Below are 19,660 nucleotides of genomic sequence, written 5' to 3'. Positions count from 1 at the left end.
GGCGAACGGAAAGTAGCGGCATATTATAAAAAATCAACACTTCTCCTTTTACTGCATTACTTATACGACTATTTTAACACTCTCCTTTCTTACTCACGTTAGTATCTAAACAGCCTTGACAGTTAGGAGCATGGGTCTAGAAACATGGAAACGTCAGAAAGAGGCTATTTTGTATGTAGAGGTACCATTCTACCAGTGAGTTATCCATACAGAGATTGACGTTGGACAAAACACCAAAAGCTATCTGAGGTTTACGGTTACTTCTAACACAACAGAGTAAATCATTTCTCGCGATTATTGTTGTTTTTCGACGCAATTTTTTAAATCGGGATATTGACATTTACTAGTGTTGCCAAATGAAAAAAAAAAAAACTTAAATTGAGACAAAAAAACGGGGAAAGTAGTACAATTAACAAATACTTAAATAACTATTTTAAAAAAGCCCACGTGCATAGGTAAAAACAAAATTAAAATTTATTGATGAAGGTTTTTTTTCTGTATCTAGGCGGATAAAGGATACAGTTCTGTGTGTGAAACAGCACCACAAAACGATGGGTATTTTCGACTCGATGGGTGTTCTTCGATAAAAATCCTGAATAAGGAAATTGAGTGGAGATAAGTCAGCCTCGTTGTGTGGTGGTTAGCGCGTTCGCCTACCATTCTTGAGGTTCTGGGTTCGACTTCTGGCAGGGTGGACGTGAAATATTGATTTTAAATTATGTTTTAACTGGAATATTATTGTTCCTGGATTAGCGCTTAAAGAGGGGGACTGATCACCTAACCATTATGATGAACGAAATACGGTGAATTGGTTTACATATGCATCACTGGGTGAGGAAATAGGAATTATGATGACAATGAATGAAGCCTTATTATTGCTGTAATAACTACATAATATTTTAATACAATTCCGTAAGTAAAAAAAAGTTATTTCCTATTTATTGGCAGAAAAAAAATGTAATTAAATTATACTTGTTTTAGAAATTAAAACTGATTCATATCTATGAATATTTCTTTCTTCAAATGAGGAGTTGCTGAAAAGTTTTGGTCCTTTCTCGCCAGATATATGAGAATTAATTATCACATTCTCATTAGCATAAATAGGTTATTTAAACATGGAATTCACATTTGTAAAGGCAGGTGTTCTATTATTTTAATTCTATAGAGATACACCCGACGACATTGGATGCCTCTCGAAACAGAATTTATTGTTTTACTGCTTGGAAAATGCACCTAATTACTGAATTAGGTATTATAATACAAGAACCAATAATGGCGAATAATAACAGTCGTGGTAATACAAGACAAATGTGTTACAAATAAATGGTTTGTAGTTAATAATTAAATTTGAATTATTTATTTACTTTCTTTATTCTTCATTGTATTAAATTATTGTTTATAACTGATTGCGTGCCGTGAACAATTATAATTAATAATTATGAATGTAATGAACAATTGCATCGGGTTGTGGACCCGTGGCTAGCCTTAACACTAGTGTCGCAGACGCACGTATCAAAGGTCCGAGGTTCGAGCTCCGCTCTACAACAGCTTGATTCCCATTTTCTAATACTGAGCTATTAACAATTCGTTGAAAATGGCCTCCAAAATTTAAGTATCTGGGTAAATCGTAAGAACGCAAATAGATTTTTTTTTATTTAAAAAAAAATAATAGCAAGAGTGATGGATATAGCAATATTATATATCCTCTTTGTATGTACACGTGTCCCGTTGTTGTCATTGTTCCGTAATAAAATAAATAAATATAAATCATAATTATTGATATTGATAAATGTATAATATGTGATTGAAATATACACGGTGTTTCAGGGAACCGCGGAACTTCAGAGGAACTTTATAAAAAATCCTGATTTTTTTTTCAAAAACCATTTTTTTACGTTTTTTTATTTTTATTATTTGATAATTGATAAAATCATTTGTCTCGGACTAGCATCCCTTCCACAAATCCCAACCCGTCCCCTACCCAGCCACTTCCATTGTCGGCGTCCAGTGCGTATCGTTTCGTTGGTCAATACGTTTTTAATCTCTTACGCTCTAAGTGCCTCAGTACAATAAAATATTTCAGTATAAAACCATCTTTAAAAACAAATACTTTATGTCATCCTTCCCAGGAATCGAACTCGGGACCTCAAGCATGGTAGGCGAAAACACAAACGTAGGAACCTAATCAACGAGGCGGACTTTTCTCCACTTTATTTACTTTGACCTGAGAGTAACCAACGAGTCGAAAATACTTGTTCAGGATTCTGATTTATTTTCACGCACAAAACTGTATTCTTCACCGCCCGGGCACAGACAAATAGTTATTTGGCTTGTTTAAAGTAAATTTGTGAATATGGAATCAGCATTTTGGTCTTAAGAGTAAGAATATGCCACTCGCTTATGAAGCCGGACAAAAACCGTTCTATGATTATCAGTCGAGAAGTAAGCTTCAATTTACAGAAATACGACGGGCCGCGGGTACTCAGGTCGAGAATCGCAAGCGCAAACTGAAACCGTCCGTTACGCGTTTGTTGTTAAACCAAAACTTTGGAACGCTTTTGTTCCGTGCAATACTGCGAAAGGGCGTCTCTTTAAGCGGGCAGCGAACTTTTTATTACTCTGGGGTTTTGGTCGTACCCGATCATGATTGTTTTTTGTACAAAAAATAAAAATTAAACAAACAGATTAACCATCTGCATTTTCTGCGCATAGATATGCGGCTTCTTAATCAATTACAGACAACAGTGTTTTATTGTTGTCTGTTGGAGATGAGTTGATTGGATATCATTGGAGGAGTTTGGAACAAACCATCAACGAAACCAGGAACCAATTTAAAGATATACAGAAATAGAAACTAAATAATGTGAGACAAAACTATTGGGTGCATTTTTGTAGAATATAATATCGTCCCCTTAATTTACATAAGAACTAAAGTCACTAAATGATAACTTTACAGGACACAATAAAAACTTCATAAATCAGTAATTATTATTTAAACTTTAGTGGTTTACTTTTTGCCAAATATTTTGTTTTTAAGATATACATGATTTTTATGTGTTTTACCCAAACAAATTTTAACTACTGTACTACTGACCACATACTGATTTACGCTGTATTCCGAGGAACATACGAAATCAACTTTAAGATACGCGTTATTCGAGAAAAGTGTTTTTCTGTTAAACAATTACTTTGTTTAAACGACAGAGATAGATGCTGTTTTTACAGTGAAAAATATTGAATCGTAATCTCAAATAAAGATAAAAATGACTTATGCTGTATTCAAATAAAGGCGATAATAAATACAGACAACGCATTTAAAAATTTGTTTTTAAAAGCCCTTAAGATATTATTCAAATTAAGTGTTTTGGACAAAACTGAGATGCTGAGGGACTGTTTTTTATCTACCGATGGATGTTGCCCGTTATGGACGACTACATATTGGTAGAAATTGTTTTTCTCAGCGTAATGTCTTGTACATTTGACGATCTAAAATTGTACCATAATGGCGGTTTTTACAACCGCTTCGGTCAAGTGACAACCACAAAGCAGGGTATTCACGGTTAGCGATTTCACTACAATTTTAAAGACAAAAAACAATAAAAACAAATGCTGTTTTGCACGTTTTTGGGCGATTCCACAATAACTTTTATAACAAAAAAATAAAAATATGGTAACGACTTTATTCAATAATTTCCTATAAAAACGTAACAAATTAAATATACGAAAACAAGTAAAGTATGCTCTGTTTTTGTTAGCTTTATAAAGAACACGAAAAATTCTTAAATTTGTGGTATAGATACCACATAGATGTAAATGTGTGAAAAGCAGATTGAAGATAAACATTATTATAAAATAAATAAAAAACCACTTTGTTTTTAACCACTTATTATTAATTTACGTATTATTATACTTATTATTACAAAGTTGTTTTTATTTATTTTATTATTATGAAAAACTTCAAAGTTAGTGCTTCAAATATAAAAATTGTAAAAATGAGTAAAATTATGAATTTTTGGGTACTTTAAATATTTTTTTTTCTAAAATACCTACAGAAGATCATAAAATAAGAAAAGATGTTAAACATATTTATGTACACTGAAAAATATATAAAGTTAATATAAATCACTTAATAGTAGCATTTTTGACATTGTTTTGATTTAATAGTATCGTTTAGATATTATAATATACATATATCATATAGAAGTGACGTTGCAGGTCTATTCCTTGGACTTCCATAGGACATAAGATGATAATATATTTATACATACCCATATATTTGAGAAGCTTAAGAATTCTAAGCAAGAAACACTCCATAATTCATTATTTAATACTCGTATTAACGTTCATTTTGTTTGAATGCGTATATTAATGTGTGACTTATTTAGCATAAATTATATGAAACGGTTTACAATCGTTTGTCTCTGTTGACTTTTTTACTGCTGAACAAGAGCGAAAAACATATATACAGGGTGTTCTTTAAACCCTGTCACATCCGAAACCACAATAATCAGTATGGGCAAGAAGACATATTAGCATATTAAAAAAAAAAATGAAAACAAAGAAAATTTAAAAAAGTAAAATATTAAAAAAAACAAATGGTTGCTTACTTTTGCAGGGGAGAAGTGAGGGGAGAAGTGAGGGGAGCACGGCGCATAATCAGATTCCCCCCCCCCCTCCTCCTTTCTCCCCTGCAGAAGTAAGCAACCATTTGCTTTTTTTGATATTTTAATTTTTAAAATTTTATTCGTTCTAAAAAAATATTTTAATGTGCCAATATGTCTTCTTGCTCATACTGATCATTGTGGTTTCGGATGTGACAGGGTTTAATGAACACCCTGTATAACGTATTCCAAATACTGTTTTGTATAGTACTTGACAGAATGATGTCAATAAGTATAGAAATATAAAGAATAGACACGCGTGGCTCCGAAATATGTACGTGGGCATACGAAATGACAGTAATACTTGTTTTTATGCGTGTTAAAAGTCTATTGCAGAGAAAATGGACTAATTTTGACCAGAAAATTAGCAGCTAGTTCGAAGCATCTTGAATTCGGGATATTTCCACGATCGTCGGTCATTTGGTGTCACTGTTGACTCTAGTGGAAGAATAAACGCAGATGGATCCTTGTGGGGGTCTGAGATGTTTGTTGCCAGTTGCCAGTTGCCAGCATACGAGATGATATCGGTTAAGGTCTACATCGCTTCTTCGAGCTATCCACAGTAGGCAAGCAGTAGCGATCACCAGCAAGTCATGATAGATATTACTCAATCCCATTTTCAGTGCCACGATTATGAACGTCTATCTTCATCGGTGTATATACTGAGACGGTACAAACTTATATCGATATTTATGTACGAAACTGTGTATATTTGTACGAAAATTCAAAGTATCTTCGTCGGTAACCAGTAATTTAACATGTTTAGAAAAAAATTGTAAACATATTCTATTTTTCATACAGAAAACTTAATTTTATTTGTAGATAAAATTGAAGATACATTTTAACTTCCCATCAGAATACGTACCCAGGGAGAGATATCTTCGACTGTCTATAAAGAAAAACTGATATTTGTGTACGAAAACGAATATATTTGCGTGAACATTTAAAGTATTTTTTAAATTTAAATTTTTCATTGATAAACCCTTACGGGTTACATACATCAAAAAAAATATTTTTACTTTAAAAATTCACATTCTACTTTTATTAATAATATTTTTAACATCTTTTGTAAAGGTTGTCTGAGTCTTTTGTTTAGTTTTGTCTGGTAGTTTATTGTATAATTTCAGTCCATGGTTTATTAGTCTCGATTGTCCTTTTCTCGTTTTAGAAGGTTGTATGTGATATTTTTCTGATATTCTCGTATTGTGTTCATGTTTACTACAGTTTTTTTCACGTTTTAATTCTTCGTCTACAATTACATCAGTGATTAATTTATGAAAGACTTCAGTTACATTTAATTATTTAGTTTGTTTAAAAAGTTATTTAGTTGCTGTTAGAAACGTTAGGACATATACTAACTTTATCTTCGTCGGTACCCTATGATTGAACATGTTTAGAAGAAAAAATGTATGCATATTCTGCTTTTCATACAGACAACTAAATTTTACTTCGTGGATAATATTGAAGACAAATTTTAACTTTCGATCATAATACCCCGGTCAGCAAAACAAACATTTACCGGACCTATTCGCACAAGCGAAATCGCCAAGCCAGCAAATATTTTATTTGTCCTATAATTCGCTGAAAATTTAAACGGGTGCGTTTGTTGTTGCGTTTTTGACCATTTTATCATTTTACTCAAGCTTAAGGAACATTTCTTGAAACAAAGACATTTTTTGAACTTTAAATCTAACAGCAATAAAACTGTAAAAGTTAAAGAACTCACACGAGAGGTAGTGTCGTACATGGTCAAAATAGTGCAGGCAATACGTAAAATAAATCAAAGTAGGCAAAGAAATGCCGAACACTCCTCTAGTGGAATGGAAGGCCTATTGACTACTGTCAACAGGCCGGCTTCTCCTGAAGAGTTTTAAGTGATTTCCTCTCCACATAAGCAAATGCTGAGAAGTTCCTGATTGGCCCACTTTAGTATATCCGTCCTGATCCCCAACAGTAAGCTAAATTGAAAGTAAAAGAATCGCAGAAAAATCCACTTATTCGAAATATAAACCTTGTATACCATAAGCAAGGTAAATAATAAAGCAAATCCCACATAAAAAAAACAAAAAAAAACTGTAAGAGTTTTAATGAAACTTTTTCTTTCATTGCTTTATATTTGTTTTATTATATATTATTGTTATCAAAATCATTTTTCACTTTGGGGTATGACATTTTACACTTATTTGTTTATAAATTTGTATAAACCACTTAATTAATTTGTTTTATTATATATTATACGATATTATTTATGTTTATGTAACATGTATTCATGGCACATATATATACTTTATATTTGTATAATAATGATTTTTAATTTCTTACATTTGATTAGCAAGGCATTTATAATTAAGTAGTTTTAGTTTTTCTTTTTTATGTTATTGTTTTATTAGTATAGGACTACTTACGCTCTAAAATCTCCATTTTAGAACAGGATGTAACCATGTTAGATGGAGACTATCGTAAACAGAGAACACTCCGTTTTCATTTTACATTAATTGGTTTTATATAGATTCCCTGTTATTAAGTATGTATATTATTTTTTTTGCAATAAATTTATAAATAAATAAATACGTGTAAGTAATCGGTAAAATCACAATTATTTTCGATTGACATTCAACCCTGCTAATAAATCTAGTTTTCGGAGATATGTAAAGTTGAGGACATACAGCGGATCGGATCAATTCCGATCGCAAAAGGCGCGAGTGCCTCGGCGGCCTCGCCGCTCGTGTAGCGTGGCTACACCGCGCGGGATACCGGATTCTGTGGGCGACCGCGGAGCCGCGCGGCCGGGGGATTACCGGTCCGGCGGGGGCGGGGGGCCGCGGCTCCCGAGTTACGCGCCCCCCTCGGGCCGAGCCCCGCGCCGCGCCCGGCCCGGCCCGCGCCGCCAGGCCGCAACACCTGGCGGCGGCTACCTGACTTGACGAAGACTTTCTCGGACGTATCCGTTTCACTATCGGGCGGAGGCAGCGGCCGATTGGCGCCGCGGGATTTCGGTCTTCGTCCGAGATCCGAATGGACCCGCTCTTTTTTCATTCGCGTTCGAATTCTGATGAACTCTTTTTCGTCCGCGTTTTCAATTTTAATGGAGGACCGAATGAACTCGGACCCGAGATGAGGCATAATCGCTTGCACATTACACGACGTTTCTGGATCATTCACAAACAATGGTCCATGAGAATACTAAATCTGACAATACTTGAGGGTATTAAAAGCAAACTTAGAAATCTCCATTGAAGGAGTTACTGAGATATTTGGCAAAAACAATTGTGAGATTTCTAATTATGCTTTACTTACTCGATGGAGATTGCTAAGTTTGCGATGTCAAGTAGTTAAATTCAAATCTGTGTTTGAAAGATTTAGAGACGGTTTTGAATTACGCAATTATTTGGGTAGGTAGGTTTTTATGTATGTGTATTTGTATTTTGGCATCAATAACTAATTTTCCGTTTTCGGTGGAGATTTTTAAGTTTGCTTCTAATGCCCTCACTTCTCAACTTCTTACATCGCTTCTTCTCAAGGTTCTTAACCAACTGACCAGTATTTTTGGTCATGGGATTTATTTGAGCTTCCTTTTTATTATTATTAGAACATATGCTACATACCACACACCTATGGCCCGCATGTGTCGGGAATATAATATATACTGCCGAAACAATAAAATTTACATTTTTCATGATACTCTCTCAGCTTTTGCGAATAATCTCTTAGGAATAAATCTTATTCAATAAGTACACACGTACAACTTATTTTATATTGCATTGTATTATGTATAAAAAAAATATGTATTACAACTTAATGTATAAATCTATTTTGTGTAATTATATAATAGAAGATATATATGCATATAAAATTGTATCGACGAATGTTCTCAAATTGTATGTTTTCTGGTATGTATCTTTGTTGAATTACCTAATAAAATAAAATAAATATTGATGTTTTCCTTACATTGTATCGATGGTGTTGAGGCCAGGATCGGAGGAGTTGAGGCTTTTGTTAAGCTGGTGAACTATCCTGGGAGTTCTTCTTCCATTTGAACTGCCTAATATTCCTGCAACAAAAAGATATATTACAATCGATACTCATAGAATGAAAATAATGTAAGATGTCATCGAACGTCCAACAAATATCTTCATAGCAAAAAAGTGAGAATTTAATTATCAATAAACAAACCCAGTAAAAGTTTAATGGGTTACTAAAACACACTTCAATCAAATATCCATTAATAGCTAATAGCTACTCAAGGACGCTGCTATCATTGAGAATAAAAAATAAAAATACAGATTTTTTTTCCGTTTTGTGCAGTCATAATGTATACGGTAATAACTGGAATTGTGCAATATAAATCCGATGCTACAACATATATGTGGCGCCAAAACCGTATCTCAAGAGCAGTCAAGGTGGGATTGTAATCTACGGTCATCGGAAATGAAAACTGGTTGTCCAAATATTTCTAGAACTTGACCCGCCCAGAACACTTCGAAGAAGGGATCGTTGGGAGAATAAAAACTCAGTCTTCTCGTTTGCTGAATGAAATACGAAAATATACATGAAGATTAATAAGTATAGTATACGAGTAGATACATTTGGAATAATTTGATATTCGCTTAAGTTGAAATTTACAATATTATGATTTCTTCAGGGGTTATATTTTATTTCAAAAATGATCTATAGTAGGTATAATGAATATTCTTAAACGATGTGAAGTGTTGATTAGCGTATCCCCAGCGCAATATTAAACGCAGGATGGAATGTTAGGGCAGAACCTGAAACTTTATAGTGTCGTATTTTAGAAGATAACCATTTGTATACGTGTACTCGAGCTAGGGTAAGTGCATGCCATAAATGTGTTTGCATTTGAGAGAGAAATTCGTAGATAATCAATACGGGAGAATTAGACTCGAACAAATACGATATCTGTATAGTTGATAACAAACTCAAAGATCCATAAAAATAACTTCTAAGTTTATTTGATTTAACGAACGACATCGTAAAAGCTATCACATTCAGAATACGCAATAAATAAAGCACTAAATAATATCAAAATACCAGAAGTAATTGCAAATTTTACGACCCGCAATTAATTACCACAAATGTCTCGCAATTTAAACGCCATCGCCATTTAAGATGAAGTTATAGCGTCTTGTCGATCATGAGTAGAGGACACGTCAATCAGTATTACCAAAACTTCCCTCACCCTACTGAGTTCGTGAAATGAAATCGATCAGCAAAAAAACAGTATCACGTAATTGTTCAAGATATAGTACAAATCTTCGCTTCAGTTAGTTTTTGTCCAACAGACCAAAACACAAATCTGCAGAAATAGAGCTCTAAAGTTTTTTTATACGAAATAGGTAAAAATAATGACGACAACTTCTGACAAAATTCGTTAAAAAATCTCTTAAGCAATTTAAAAAAAGAAAATCCTTTTAATTTTATAAATAAAGGCTTTCTCAGAACTCCCGTACACTAAACTCAATTTCGTTTAAAGAGTTCTGTTTGACAAAAACGAACTAAAGCGACGATATGTGGCACATTGTGAATAGACATTGAATGCACGAATGCAACAAAGGTCATAATGCCACCCCGCAATAAATAAACGGTTAAATAGGAGAAGCGATCGTCCAACAGATAAACTCAGAAAGAGTTATGGAACAGACAAGAGGCATTAAATTATTGTTTGGCGTTGATAAAAAAACGTGTTTTGAAGTGATACGACCAAATTTCAGAACTTCATGTGCGGAATACGGAAGAAGTCGTAAAAAACATGTAATTTTAAGTAGGTGTCATGTGTCGTGTATGATGTGTTGTGTGTTTTTAGATTGAGATCCAAATATAGGATAGCGATATTACATAACACGACTAAGTAAACCAAATACACGAATGGAAGCTAGATTTCTGAGGTCAACCGGAGCAAATAAAATATCTGCGGTTTGAAATGAAATATTACCTACGCGTATAAATTGGAAATTCATATTATGCCAAAATACATTCCCTCGCGATAACACTTTAGACACGAAGGCATCGCTAATGTAAACACTCCAATCGCGAAGTGTAAATAGTTGCGAGCGTCCTCAGTCCTCGTTGAGACAGCTGAGCTTATCTTCCCGAACACTACATTATTGTTCTGTGTTCGTGCTGGACCCGTGATCGTCATACCGAAAGATGGAAATGGGATTTTGAAATCAACGGATTTTTCCATTTTACCAACTTGCATCCACTCGCCAATTTCGTTCCCACCTCTTTTTCACTTCTTTACCCATTATCTGCATGAGACATGAAAGACGTGGTTACATGCAAACAAAGTGTAGATTTTTTAATCGGGGAGCATTTAGAATAATGTAGAATAAGTCAGTTGTTAGTGACAATTTGTTTAAGAAATGCAAATATTTGCTTTACAGTTTTTGCATGACAATTTGTTATATAGCACTGAGTAAACGTTTAGTTTGGATTAGCAAAATAATACAATCTAAACTGGATTAGATTTTGCCTATTACAAAACGAGATGTTTATAAAATAATAATTATTGTAATACAGAATTAAATTTAATCCAACCAGAGCTGAAAATTTTACAGCAAAACCTAAATTTAATGGCTCCTTGTAAATGACGATTAGAAATGTGAATTAAGTATGTAACAATTTATCTGAACAATATAACATGTACATATTATTTATATTTATAAGTAGTATGTGCATATTATTTTCACATTAATAGCGTTGACGTAATATTTTGTGTTATCAGTATTCATGGCATGAATGAAAATATTGATTATTCATTTAACAACAGATTAAACAAAATGCAAGTTAATTACAGCAACAACTCCATAAATTATACAATCAGTCTTGGTTTACATTCATTCAGGGACATCAAACTAAAATTTCATGTATTCATTTCGATCAGATACAATCAAATTTTCAAAGGTTCTTGAGATTTGGCTTATTGTGATTTGGTTTTGGGGTTGATTTCTGAGCATCACAATGGTTCAATCGAAGTAAATGTTTTTTTTTGAGTAGCTAAATTTTCAAGAAGCGGTGTTCTAATAGGCAGGTCAAAATAATACAAATAACATGTAACTAATCCAGTTGACCTCTCGCTACAGTTCCACAGAACCCGCCAATTCACCTCACTTGACTTTGCGATTGCCATTTCTAACAATGAGCAACGTGTGAGACCGACTATTCCCTAACAGTGCTAATTATTGCAATTAATTCGAATGAACTCGGTGAAATTCGGTGACCTATTTATTAATTAATATCGGGTGAGTACTGAGTACCGAGTGAGTCAGTGCCAGTAATGAAACGAGACAGGCTAGAGCAGCTACGAGTATGACAGGCGACGAGGCAAAAAGCTGGTAAATATGTCGACTGCGTAAACAGAACTTGTAATCGGCACATCGGCAGTCCTGTCGCATTAGTAAAACATTATTTACAACTACATTGAAACGAGATATCAATATTGAGATAACATCTTAAAACATTGCAAGAAGTATGCCACAAAGACAATTGTTTCGAGAAGTGCACGCTGTAGAGAATATAGTATTGTTTCTTTATCTTGACGTCTGTATTAAAGTATGTCTTTGCATTGCATGTTCAACCACGTTGTCTAAACAAAACGACGTGAAAAGTACCAGATATACAAAACGAAGATCACATTTCAATGTACTTTAGTAATAACACTTCACACGTAGAGGATCTATGGCCTTGATTCCACGAGAATTTGCAAATATTTGTATTTGTCTCGTGAACCGAGTAATATTGACATCTTGAGGACATGAGCAGCGCAAGTGGCTTCAACGATGTGTTGCTTTTGTTCAGTGCAATTCGGTGGAACCACGTGACAGATAATCAATTATTGATGTTCAATAGGTAAAGATAAATGATAATTTATCTCAATGGCAATAAAGCTAAGCATACTCAACACAATTATTATGTTCGATCGTGGCTTCTGGGTTACGTGATGGTGTTTTTTCAATCAATTAAAATTGCTCGCCGCTTTTTAATAAAGTCGAAATATTTGCACAAAAAACATTGCTGAACGTGGTGCAGAGGACGAATAAAAGGAACAAACAACTGCTAACGACATGCTGCGGCAAATTTACTGCCAAATGCCCGCCTATATTACGTTACGTCTTGGCAAATTCAGGTGCTGATCTTTAGATCAAACATCCTGTGATAACGATAACACCCGATTGTTTAAATTAATGATTTCGAAGAATACAGAGGTGAACTGAGACTAATAATTGATCAAAACTAGATAAATTAAATCTTTGCCACCGTTTACTAGGTTACACGTGGGAAATGCTGGGTTGAGAGAATCGGGAAGCATTAGCTGTTTGACACATACGTAAATAGTCGATACTTACTATGCACGGCACTCTCCTGTCTTCTGTCACAATTTCGTTTCGTAAGTTCGTTCGTCCATCATATATCCATCTCACTCTAACGCAATCAAAATCGTATTTCGCTTTCGTTCCCTTTCATACGATACGACTGAATTTACGAAACTAATTAGATACAGAATAAGGCCACGGTTCAGCGTTAACATTCTTTAGTCAGTAAATTTACATGCGATATAGATATTTTTAATACAGCAATTATTATTAATTTTAAAACACTCGTGAATAGGAACATTGGAAGTCGGTATAACTTTCTATATTTTGCAAGGAAAATTTTATGTTTTTAATGCGTACCTATATGATATTATCTTATACCTTGTATTGTAATGAAAAATTTAGTTAAATATGTTTGGATATCATATTTTTATTATAATTTTCTTTTTATTATGGCGATAAATTTTTTCTCTTTATGCACTGTTTTTTTTATTAAAAAAATTAAATTACTTATTGATTTTTGTACATAACTTAAAACATGTTTTTAAAATATTTTTTGTAACATTGAGTAGAACTCTTTATTTGCATTGCACCATGCTTTTTTAATTCCTCCATACGTTTAAACAATTTAGTATACTGAAAAATTAAATAAATGAAAAATAAATATAAAAAAATACTATTTGTTCTTCTGCAGTTTCTGTATTACTATTCTTTTTTATTATTATTGTAAGCGATAAACAGACTTTTCAAACAAAAAAATTTTTGATTGATAAAATTAGATTCGAAACAATTTGATATATTCAATTATGATCGAAAGCTAAAAAGAACATTGTGAATTCTGAAAAAAATAGCGGTGGCAAAGCCGTATTGATCAAGTTTACGTATACATATAGGTAATTAATCCATTGACATATTGTCACCCTTACTTGTAAAACTCGTAAATCCGCAAATTGTCAGAAATTACATTTTAGCGTTTTCTGTTAGGACTTCAAAAATTCTACTATATGCGTGTAAATTTTTTACATCTGTGCAGTGATACACGAATATATATATATATATATATTATTAAGCTTAGTTTGATAGTCTATTAAAAAATAAATGATTATAAAAAAAAAAATTAACTTCCTTAGCCATTGAAGTGAAAACTGTTTTTACTCTCCGCTGGATAAAAGTAAGTTGGGATTTACGAGTTTTACAAGTTAGACTGACCATATAGAATACGCATGTTATTCCTTACTTAATGCAATTTAAGTTTTAGCAAATATGGCGTTAGATTTTATAAAATAGGAAATCACTAGATACGCCATTGAATCAATCAATCATAAATGATTACATTAAATTAATTTTAACTCAATTTCTTTTTCAATACGTGTACTGGCGAGTAGGTGTTTTTGATTGACTGGTCATTTTCATTGGATTTTGCCAATTTCTCAACGCAATTAATTTTAATACTGTAAAAAATTTATTGGTACGAAAATAAGACACGCGAGTATCCTTTTGTGGGAGAGAAAATAAAACGAGACAAGACTCGAGCGTAACACGGTTGGCGGCCATTTTACGAAAAGCAATAAAGACCGAAACAAGAAGAATCACACAAGAAGCAAATCATTCGAAATCACCGTGCAAAAGGGGCAAATCAAAAACCAACATGTTTAATACATACAAAACAAACAAACGACTCTTTATTACAAAGATCTCTTTGCACTTAACCCGGTGTTGAACCTTTGAAAGATCGGTGTATTGCCTTGACTCGACGGATGCGAAAAGGATTGTCAAACGCCACTTTAATCAAAAATGTTTTATTTTGTTCGAATGATTCCATAGCTTCTTGTGGTAATTACGTCCTTTGTATAAATGTGCTATAAATTTCCATCCTCCACGCTTGAACAGTATCGCCCATAACTCGCTGGACCACTAGCCGGTTTGGGTGATGAAGTATGGTGAAGTGGGGGAGGAGGGGGGAGGGCACACGACTGTGGTTGGTTGAATTGGGTTCCGTATTATTTTTGAATTGTTCTAAATTTTAATATCCAGCTGACCGACCGTTGAGGCCATTAAATGTTATACCATATTTATATTATACCTCATAGGATAATTTATACAGCGCCATTATTGTGAAAATCACATATTTTTATATATTGATGTATTGTCGCCGTTCAGGCAAAAGTCACTAACTCAAAAAACATCATTTTGAGAAATTGCAATTCGAAAATTTGGAGACCAAGGAAAAATCCAATTTTTGTATTTCATTGGTAGCATTTTTATTCTGATGCACATTAAAATATTTGGAAGGTTTAATGTGGCAAGGTGGATATTTAGTTAAGTGACTTTTGTCGGCCTCGTGGTGTAATGGTCAGCGCGTTTGCCTGCCGTGCAAGAGGTCTCGGGTTCGATTCCCGACATTGATGATTGATGGTTGATATGAAATATTTATTTAAAAGGGTATTTTTACACTAAAAATATTTCATAGTCCCTGGACTGGTACCTGAAGCGTGAGACTGATCATCTTACATTCATGTAACAAAAATTATCAAGATACGCTGCGATTGGTGGGAACAATCCAGTGCCCTATGCACCATAAGGTGCGGAAAGAGAACAATGATGATGATGACTTTTACTTTTTCTGAACAATGCAAGCTATAAAAGTAAGTGAAAAGAAGGTAAAAACATAAATATTTTGTTAAATTTGATTTATTATTTTAGTAATAGATAATTTTTTTTTTTATTTTGAGAAATATTTTTTTACAAGTTTTTTTTATGTTTTAATAAATAATAATAAGTCGCATTAAATAAAAAAAAACAAAGAATTCGAATTAACGCAACTTTTTTTTATCCAAGTCACCTTGGTGACGTTTGCCTGTTAAAGAAAATAATTTTACGGTTCAAATGGCATATTTAACTCTAAACCGTCATTTTAAGGGTTAGTATATTTTGCCTGAACGGCAACGATGAGGGGTATATCTATAAAGACAAAGATGGACAGCATTTTCCCAGAGGGAAATATGGAAGTCAAGGCATTTACAGGACTTATGACCGGTCGCTGGCTGGATTAAGCAGCCACATGACACACTGTGACATATTACTTGAAATCTTCCGGCCCCCTGTTAAGAACGTCAATTAAACAATAAATTAACAAATTACTACAGAGATGGACATCATATTTCAAAAGGAAAAAAGTATATGCATTTACAGGGCTTACGACCTGACCTTGGCTGGTTTAAGTGGCCACTTTACGCACTGTAACATTCACTATTTTTACCAATGTTTGAATATCCATATTTCTTCAATTCTTCCATTTGTTGATTTAAGTGAAGTTATATTTCTAAAACCTGTAAATATTGAATTATTTTTTTACATACTGGCGGCGGGTGAAAACAATTTTTCAATTTTTATGTTTTTTCTTGTACCTACCAGTCGATTTAATTTCAATATAAAATGTTTAGTACCAATATTTTGAGCTTGTCAAAACTTGCTAGGGAGTGAAATTCAGTCTTTTGTCTACAGACATTTGGACATTTTCAAAACATTGTTTTTTATTTTTATTACATTTAAGTTTCTGACGAAACAACAAAACTGGCAGTCCAACATTATTCTTAAATTTAACATTACTAATGTTTTTTGTGTACACCTTCTTCTGCCAAGTTCATTCACCTAGAGATGAAAAACGATTAGTAATGGACCAGAAATTTCGACCACGGCTGTACATAGATATGTGTAACAAAATCTCATTTTGCCGCGTCCTTCGTACTTTTTTCCGTTTTTATGCAATCAAAAGTTTTATACATACATTAACAGAGACGGAGAGGTTATGAACGAGTGAATGTGGAGTATATTGCGACCGGGGGGAAAACGTTTTTGAGAAGGGAATATAGATGTCAGGCCATTTACAAGGCGTCTGACATGTCATTGGCTGGGTAGAGTCGCCACTTTACACACTGTAATCACATCACTCAGCCAATGTTTAAACACCTACGTTTCCTCAACTCATCATGTTAACTTTGGTGAAGTAAAAGAGCTATTTTACTTCACAAAAGTCAACAACACTTCCAGCCAACCAAAAAACAGACTGGTCAAAAAAACTTGGTCATTATAGGGAAATATCACATACTACGAATGCCGATAAAATACAGGTGTTCTTGAAACCCTGTCACATCCGAAACCACGATGATCAGTAAAGCTAGGGTTTCCTAGGACAGCGGTGCCCGTATTTTAACGGCCGTAGTGAACGGTAATGCAGTAGACAGCCGTCGTAACGTCGACTAGAGAGTGGTTTCCTAGGAAAACGGTGTTAAATGGTGTTGATAACACCGTTTTCCTAGAAAACCACACTCAAGTCACCGTTACGACGGCTGTCCACTGCATCACCGTTCACTACGGCCGTTAAAATACGGGCACCGCTGTCCTAGGAAACCCTAGCTTAAGAGTAAGAAGACATATTGGCAAATTAAAATATTTTTTTAGAACGAATAAAATTTAAAAAAATAAAATAAACAAATGGTTGCTAACTTCTGCAGGAGAGAAACCAGGAGGGAAGAGGGGGAAGTCTGACACACCGTTAACCACGCGGCCGCGCCCCCCTCGCTTCTCCCCTGCAGAGGTAAGCAACCGTTTGTTCTTTTTAATATTTTATTTTTACAAATTTTATTTGTGTTTTTTTTTTAATATGCCAATATGTCTTCTTGCCCATACTGATCATAGTGGTTTCGGATGTGACAGGGTTTAAAGAACACCCTGTATATATGAAATGGATTTAGAATAATTAATTGTATTTTCAAAATTAAAAGGCATATTGTGGAGACGTGTTTTCATATATAAATTTAAAAAATATTTTTTTAAATAATAGGTCACTAGAAAAACGCGACTTGTTTGTGACGTAAAGATTCGTGAAAATGTTCTAAACAAATTTGGATGGTCAGGAACAAAAAAACATGAATCGTGACGTATTAGAGGCGTGCCCAATGGAATAGCCGTTTTTACAGAAATTCACAATTTAAAATTTAAAAATATTTTTATGCTACTAATAAGTAACAAAAAATATTTTTTTTACTGGACAGTATTTCATAGATCTTTATTGCTTTAAAAATGTTTTTTAAAAAACGTGATATTTCCCTATATGTACTTTTGATAAATACGCATATTTGAGACATGAGTGGATAAAGGCGTTATGTGACAAGAACAAAGAGCAGAGATATCTGGGGTTATATTTTTGTGCAACGTGGCATACAATTATTGAAAAAATAACACCTTCCTTCGCTCTCCAAATTGGTTTTCTGCTACTATTGAATGTTCAGTTGGCTCGGATTTACAGTTCTGGTGGCTTCCAAAAAAAATTTCAAGGCTTTCAAAAAGTTTTGTTATCATTTCGGCGAATTGATCATGTCCAATAAATTTAATCCCAGTTTGTTAAGAATTCACTTCCCTCTTTTCTCAATCCAGTGAAGTGCATATTATGTACTTCTGGATAACCTTCTTTCTGCACAAAGGTGCTAAGGCTACCGGATTACAGAGAGCTCCTTCGAGCAGCTTTTCCGTTCGGCAACGAGCGATTTTTCCGTGTATGTGGGCACCGCCAAGAAGACTCATGTCCTCAGATGCAGTGTGCAGTATGTGGTGGGTAAGCTAGCTACATTTTTTGAAATTTGCGTCAAAGAGCATTCATCCGCTCATGTCTTAATTTAAAAAAAAAAAAATTAAACTGTTTTTAGTAGGCAGATCTTAAAGTAACAACATGCCGCCGGCTATAGACTCACGCATACGGAGAAAAACCATTGTATGATTATTAACCGCGAAGTTAGCTACAGATTATACAGATTATATACCATAGGTACTCGGGTCGAGAATTGCAAGCGAAAACCGAAACCATCCGTTACACGTTTGTTGTTAAACTAAAAACCAAACCAAAAATTTGAACGCTTTTGTTCTTTGCAATAGAACTAAAGAGCCTTTCTAATTAATTATTCCTCTGAGAGGCAGATACAGCTAGTTTTAAAGTTTTTTTTAAAAATAAGAACCTTTATTAGCATAAAAAAAACAATACATACATGAAAAAATGAAACAGTTTAAGTTGAACTTACTTAAAAAGAGTCTGGCTCTTGTGTTTGGCAAGTTTACAAAATATTATAAAAAAGAAACAAAAAATGCAAAACAAAATAATACAATAAGTAAGAAATTGAACAATTGTAAAAATTGAGAAAATTTAACACAGTTAATTAATAAAAACTTTTTAAATAAATACTTTTGTTATACACGTGGATAAATGTGAGATTATGTAATAAGAATGGAAGGAGACATAAAGGCAGAGGCTCTAGAAAGGTTTTTTTTTTTAATTGAGGAAAGTTACGGTTCTAAGAATATAGTAGATAATATAAGTAAAAACATTTCAAGCGGTTCTTAAAAGTGGCCAAAGAAGGTGTATTTTGCGTTTTATTCAACCTACCATAATATCAAAATAACGTAAGCAATTTATTAACATATTATAATATGCGTTTTTAATATTAATTGATAAAACTGCAGAATCAACCGTCAGCTTTATCCCGACTAAAAACAAGATAATTACTATACTAAATGTATTCATTCGATAACTAATTATCATAAAAATAAATTATGTTTCTGATGGTCGCGATGTATGGCAAAAGGTGTGCCAAGTATCCGTCGGCCAATACTGAAACT

General features: G+C 33.6%; 1 protein-coding gene across 2 annotated transcripts in view; it reads right to left on the bottom strand.

Moving 5' to 3' along the window:
• Positions 1-19,660, bottom strand: part of sty (sprouty signaling antagonist) — a 153,219-nt gene that overhangs the window by 68,343 nt on the left and 65,216 nt on the right. For both annotated transcript variants that reach the window (XM_088228050.1, XM_088228048.1), the window contains exon 2: positions 8,610-8,712. The gene's annotated coding sequence lies outside the window, so the exon portion shown is untranslated. The remainder of the gene's footprint in view (positions 1-8,609; positions 8,713-19,660) is intronic.

Source organism: Micrasema longulum, unplaced genomic scaffold, assembly GCF_059751315.1.
Source record: "Micrasema longulum isolate JH-2025_06_02 unplaced genomic scaffold, ASM5975131v1 h1tg000559l, whole genome shotgun sequence".
NCBI lineage: Eukaryota > Metazoa > Arthropoda > Insecta > Trichoptera > Brachycentridae > Micrasema > Micrasema longulum.
This window is presented reverse-complemented; position numbering and strand designations above follow the sequence as displayed.